Raw genomic sequence first — 7,475 nt, 5'->3', positions numbered from 1 at the left:
CTGGCAGACATATCAGTATGGATGACGGATCACCACCTCAAGCTGAACCTTGGCAAGACGGAGCTGCTCTTCCTCCCGGGGAAGGACTGCCCGTTCCATGATCTCGCCATCACGGTTGACAACTCCGTTGTGTCCTCCTCCCAGAGTACGAAGAGCCTTGGCGTGACCCTGGACAACACCCTGTCGTTCTCCGCTAACATCAAGGCGGTGACCCGATCCTGTAGGTTCATGCTCTACAACATTCGGAGAGTACGACCCTGCCTTACACAGGAAGCGGCACAGGTCCTAATCCAGGCACTTGTCATCTCCCGTCTGGATTACTGCAACTCGCTGTTGGCTGGGCTCCCTGCCTGTGCCATTAAACCCCTACAACTCATCCAGAATGCCGCAGCCCGTCTGGTGTTCAACCTTCCCAAGTTCTCTCACGTCACCCTGCTCCTCCGCACACTACACAAGACCATGGTGCTTGCCTAAGGAGCTGTGAGGGGAACGGCACCTCCGTACCTTCAGGCTCTGATCAGTCCCTACACCCAAACGAGGGCATTGCGTTCATCCACCTCTGGCCTGTTGGCTCCCCTACCTCTGCTGAAGCACAGTTCCTGCTCAGCCCAGTCAAAACTGTTCGCTGCTCTGGCACCCCAATGGTGGAACAAGCTCCCTCACGACACCAGGACAGCGGAGTCACTCACCACCTTCCCGGAGACATTTGAAACCCCACCTCTTTAAGGAACACCTGGGATAGGATAAAGTAATCCTTCTAACCCCCCCCTACCCCTTACCCCACCAAAAAAATAAATAATAATAATAATTGTAAAGTGGTTATCCCACTGGCTATAAGGTGAATGCAACAATTTGTAAGTCGCTCTGGATAAGAGCGTCTGCTAAATGACGTAAATGTAAATGTAAATGTACACCTACTGATGTGAGAATACTCTCAAGATGCCCTTGGAAAGTGCTATAAGGGCAACTCATTTGACAAAGTAATTTGACAAATCTACAAGTTTTATTACACTCATATAGCAGTCAATACAAACTGTAATCCTAAATATTAATGGATAAGAGCAACAAAATAAACATATACAGTGAGGGAAAAAAGTATTTGATCCCCTGCTGATTTTGTACGTTTGCCCACTGACAAAGAAATGATCAGTCTATAATTTTAATGGTAGGTTTATTTGAACAGTGAGAGACAGAATAACAACAAAAAAATCCAGAAAAACGCATGTCAAAAATGTTATACATTGATTTGCATTTTAATGAGGGAAATAAGTATTTGAACCCCTCTCAATCAGAAAGATTTCTGGCTCCCAGGTGTCTTTTATACAGGTAACGAGCTGAGATTAGAAGCACAATCTTAAAGGGAATGCTCCTAATATCAGCTTGTTACCTGTATAAAAGACACCTGTCCACAGAAGCAATCAATCAATCAGATTCCAAACTCTCCACCATGGCCAAGACCAAAGAGCTCTCCAAGGATGTCAGGGACAAGATTGTAGACCTACACAAGGCTGGAATGGGCTACAAGACCATCGCCAAGCAGCTTGGTGAGAAGATGACAACAGTTGGTGCGATTATTTGCAAATGGAAGATACACAAAAGAACTGTCAATCTCCCTCGGCCTGGGGCTCCATGCAAGATCTCACCTCGTGGAGTTGCAATGATCATGAGAACGGTGAGGAATCAGCCCAGAACTACACAGGAGGATCTTGTCAATGATCTCAAGGCAGCAGGTACCATAGTCATCAAGAAAACAATTGGTAACACACTACGCCGTGAAGGACTGAAATCCTGCAGCGCCCGCAAGGTCCCCCTGCTCAAGAAAGCACATATGCAGGCCCGTCTGAAGTTTGCCAATGAACATCTGAATGATTCAGAGGAGTACTGGGGGAAAGTGTTGTGGTCAGATGAGACCAAAATCGAGCTCTTTGGCATCAACTCAACTCGCTGTCTTTGGAGGAGGAGGAATGCTGCCTATGACCCCAAGAACACCATCCCCACCGTCAAACATGGAGGTGGAAACATTATGCTTTGGGGGTGTTTTTCTGCTAAGGGGACAGGACAACTTCACCGCATCAAAGGGACGATGGACGGCGCCATGTACCGTCAAATCTTGGGTGAGAACCTCCTTCCCTCAGCCAGGGCATTGAAAATGGGTAGTGGATGGCTATTCCAGCATGACAATGACCCAAAACACACGGCCAAGGAAACAAAGGAGTGGCTCAAGAAGAAGCACATTAAGGTCCTGGAGTGGCCTAGCCAGTCTCTAGACCTTAATCCCATAGAAAATCTGTAGAGGGAGCTCAAGGTTCGAGTTGCCAAACGTCAGGCTCGAAACCTTAATGACTTGGAGAAGATCAGCAAAGAGGAGTGGGACAAAATCCCTCCTGAGATGTGCGCAAACCTGGTGGCCAACTACAAGAAACGTCTGACCTCTGTGGTTGCCAGCCAACAAGGGTTTTGCCACCAAGTACTAAGTAATGTTTTGCAGAGGGGTCAAATACTTATTTCCCTCATTAAAATGCAAATCAATTTATAACATTTTTGACATGCGTTTTTCTGGATCTTTTTGTTGTTATTCTGTCTCTCACTGTTCAAATAAACCTACCATTAAAATTATAGACTGATCATGTCTTCGTCAGTGGGCATACGTACAAAATCAGCAGGGGATCAAATAATTTTTTCCCTCACTGTAGCTACGAGCAGCAATGGATGTGCACTCAGTGAAAGCATGACCATGTTTATCTCTCAAAACCACAAGGAAGTGAAGTTTAGTCTAGTGCTGTCGGTTGGTTATCTTTGAATGCAGCAGGTAATCATTCTTAAAGTCAATACTTAATGTGTTGAGTTTATATACTAATTCTGGGGTCAATTTGACTAATGGTTTATGTTAAGATTTGTGAAATATTTTCAGCGTTAATGTATTGGTATATTGCGGTCATCTTTTAATTATGGTACTTCATTTTGTTGAAATCTGTTTGTGTAAATTATTTTAATCTCAGTTGGTACACTCCACATTAGCGTTCCAAAATACTTCAATACACAGCTGTAATATGATGACTGCGCAAGCGGAAGGACTTCCGGTTTCACATTTTCCTTGATAAAATATCCACTTTTCACGACGTTCAGACCACATAATAGGGCAACAATATGTGATTATACAGATATACTAATCATGATATTTCACATTGTTTGTCTGCATAATCTAACATTAATTTGCATGAGACAAAGTCCACTTGATCAATAGATATTGCTCTAGTATCCTATGTGCCAATGACATCTATAGTGCCATCAACTGGTCTGGTGCAGCCATCTAAGGTTGCAGTAACTTTAAATTCACACAGCTTCAAAGGACATATACATAAGGTTCACATACCAAATTTCATGGCCCCATGTCCATCGGTTCAGTTCTTATAGCCCTGGTGTGATATGGTGCCATCTACTGTTGTAGTGTTGCCAACTTTGAATGCAGCAACTAATCATTCTCAAATTCATTAGAGGATAATTCATTGAGTCTATATTCCAAATCTGTAGTTAATCTGATTTATGGTTCATGAGAAGAAGATTTTAAAAGTATTTTCAGCATTAGCATATATGCTAACGTGCATCTATAGGTACAGTGTGGCCATATTTGAATGCAGCAACAATTATATATCCAAACCATTAAAGACTAATGTAATGAGTCTAAATACAAAATCTGGAGTGAATCTGACATATGGTTCATGGGGAGAAGATGATTACAGATGGTTTTGAGCATTAGCCTTACTTACATATGCAAAGAATTAGTTGTTAATAGTTTCCTTGTTTTTTGAGATATCAATAGCAAATTCAGTGTGGTTCATTTTAGGGATGTCCATGATAGCAATGACACATTTGAAGTTGATAGGCCACTGTGGAGTGGATTTACAGTGGTGTAAATGGACACATAAAATCTGATTCTTAATTTGTCAATAACTCAGCCAAACTAATTTAAGACATGTTCCATGGGCTTACATTCCACATTTGGTGTAATTTGGTTGTATGGTTCATGAGAATAAGAATTTTGAAGTTAATTTTGCATATTTTAGCCACTGACAGTGGCGTGTTCCAGAGGGTGGATAGGTCGTCCCTGAATATATTGATAACATTTGATAGGTCGTCTCTGAATATATTGATAATTTTTACCAAGACTCGCACCGACAGCAAGACTCATCAATCTCACCGGAGAAGGCATCCAAACGATCAAAGCAACAGCAAAATTAACATGGTTCATCATGGTAATGTCTTTGATGACCAAAAAGTTAAAAGTTGATAGGCCATTGTGGAGTGGATTTACAAAGGATTTAAATGGACACGTAAAATCTGATTTCCTGATTTATCAATAACTCAGCCATCCCTTAAAGAGATTTTTCTGGTGCTTTTGTATACTTTTTAACCAGCACTCACGAGACAAAAGTGGTCCCAAAAAATGGCATACTACATCACGTATGTGCATACAGTTGAAGTCGGAAGTTTACATACACTTAGGTTGGAGTCATTAAAACTTGTTTTTCAACCACTCCACAAATTTCTTGTTAACAAACTATAGTTTTGGCAAGTCGGTTAGGACATCTACTTTGTGCATGACACAAGTAATTTTTCCAACTATTGTTTACAGACAGATTATTTCACTTATAATTCACTGTATCACAATTCCAGTGGGTCAGAGGTACACTAAGTTGACTGTGCCTTTAAACAACTTGGAAAATTCCAAAAAATGATGTCATTCCTTTAGAAGCTTCTGATAGGCTAATTGACATCATTTGAGTCAATTGGAGGTGTACCTGTGGATGTATTTCAAGGCCTACCTTCAAACTCAGTGCCTCTTTGCTTGACATCATGGGAAAATCAAAATACATCAACCAAGACCTCAGAAAAACAATTGTAGACCTCCACAAGTCTGGTTCATCCTTGGGAGCAATTTCCAAAAGCCTGAAGGTACCATGTTCATCTGTACAAACAATAGTATGCAAGTATAAACACCATGGGACCACGCAGCCGTCATAACGCTCAGGAAGGAGACGCGTTCTGTCTCCTAGAGATGAACGTACTTTGGTGCGAAAAGTGCAAATCAAATTGTCCTCTGGTCTGATGAAACAAAAATAGAAATGTTTGGCCATAATGACCATCGTTATGTTTGGAGGAAAAAGGGGGTACTTGCAAGCCGAAGAACACCATCCCAACCGTGAAGCACGGGGGTGGCAGCATCATGCTGTGGTGGTGCTTTGCTGCAGGGGGGACTGGTGCACTTCACAAAATAGATGGCATCATGAGGAAGGAAAATTATGTGGATATATTGAAGCAACATCTCAAGACATCAGTCAGGAAGTTAAAGCTTGGTCGCAAATGGGTCTTCCAAATGGACAATGACCCCAAGCATACTTCCAAAGTTCTGGCAAAATGGCTTAAGGACAACAAAGTCAAGGTATTGGAGTGGCCATCACAAAGCCCTGACCTCAATCCTATAGAACATTTGTGGGCAGAACTGAAAAAGCGTGTGCGAGCAAGGAGGCCTACAAACCTGACTAAGTTACACCAGCTCTGTCAGAAGGAATGGGCCAAAATTCACCCAACTTATTGTGGGTATCTTGTGGAAGGCTACCCGAAAAGTATGACCCAAGTTAAACAATTTAAAGGCAATGCTACCAAATACTATTTGTGTGTATGTAAACTTCTGACCCACTGAGAATGTGATGAAAGAAATAAAAGCTGAAATAAATCATTCTCTCTACTATTATTCTGACATTTTACATTCTTAAATAAAGTGGTGATCCTAACTGACCTTAGACAGGGAATTTTTACTAGGATTAAATGTCAAGAATTGTGAAAAACTGAGTTTAAATGTATTTGGCTAAGGTGTATATAAACTTCCGACTTCAACTGTATACAGTGGGGGAAAAAAGTATTTAGTCAGCCACCAATTGTGCAAGTTCTCCCACTTAAAAAGATGAGAGAGGCCTGTAATTTTCATCATAGGTACATGTCAACTATGACAGACAAATTGAGAATTTTTTTTCCAGAAAATCACATTGTAGGATTTTTAATGAATTTATTTGCAAATTATGGTGGAAAATAAGTATTTGGTCACCTACAAACAAGCAAGATTTTCGCTCTCACAGACCTGTAACTTCTTCTTTAAGAGGCTCCTCTGTCCTCCACTCGTTACCTGTATTAATGGCACCTGTTTGAACTTGTTATCAGTATAAAATACACCTGTCCACAACCTCAAACAGTCACACTCCAAACTCCACTATGGCCAAGACCAAAGAGCTGTCAAAAGACCTGGAACTATTTACCTGGAACTAACCTTGCAGATAGCATTACTGGGTGATCTGAAAAGTCATAGTCAATCAATCAATAATATAATAATACTTTTAGCAAAAATGTTTATTTTTAATTCACAATCTGTAGAAGCAATGAGAATAGAAAGGTTCAGAACTTTTGTAAAACATCACAGTACGGTTGAAATATATATGGCAAATAGAAATCCTATATGGATGGTGTTAAGAGATAGATGGGAGGTATTGAATAGAGTTGAAAGATGGGACTAATAACAAATAACAACAAATAATAACAAAGATAGCTAATAATGTAAGCATACTGTGTCCATAATAAGTATATAGGTTGTATGTTGGGAGCTTTTGGGAAAGAGCACAGTTAGAAAGATATGGCATTTAGAAGCAAACCGGATGGACATCATGAAAATGATCGGAGAGGTTGAGAGTAGAAGAAGTTCAGGAGCAAAAAAATAAATAAATAAATATATATATATATATAGATAGATATAGAATTATTGTAAAATTAACTCTGTCCATAAGGTGTAGATAGTAAGTATAGACCGGAAGTAGAGGCCTGGGCGTTGTTGTTCACTAATTTACTCCAAGTAGGGAAAGGATGGTGGGGTTGAAAAGTAATAAAGGGGAATATATATATACAAAATAAAAATAAACATGGGGGATTGGAAGTGATGCAGACAATTACATTGATAGAAGATACAATCTATCTGCAATATTAAGCTGATCCATCCCCCCTAAAAAAAAAAAAAAAAAAAAAAGAGCTGTCAAAAGACACCAGAAACAAAATTGTAGACCTGCACCAGGCTGGGAAGACTGAATCTGCAATAGGTAAGCAGCTTGGTTTGAAGAAATCAACTGTGGGAGCAATTATTAGGAAATGGAAGACATACAAGACCACTGATAATCTCCCTCGATCTGGGGCTCCACGCAAGATCTCACCCCGTGGGGTCAAAATGATCACAAGAACGGTGAGCAAAAATCCCAGAACCACACGGGGGGACCTAGTGAATGACCTGCAGAGAGCTGGGACCAAAGTAACAAAGCCTACCATCAGTAACACACTACGCCGCCAGGGACTCAAATCCTGCAGTGCGAGATGTGTCCCCCTGCTTAAGCCAGTACATGTCCAGGCCCGTCTGAAATTTGCTAGAGTGCATTTGGATG

This window comes from Coregonus lavaretus, assembly GCF_964263955.1.
Source record: "Coregonus lavaretus genome assembly, chromosome: 2".
In the NCBI taxonomy this organism is placed as follows: domain Eukaryota; kingdom Metazoa; phylum Chordata; class Actinopteri; order Salmoniformes; family Salmonidae; genus Coregonus; species Coregonus lavaretus.
The sequence above is the reverse complement of the archived record's forward strand: the minus strand, read 5'-3'. Positions refer to the sequence as shown.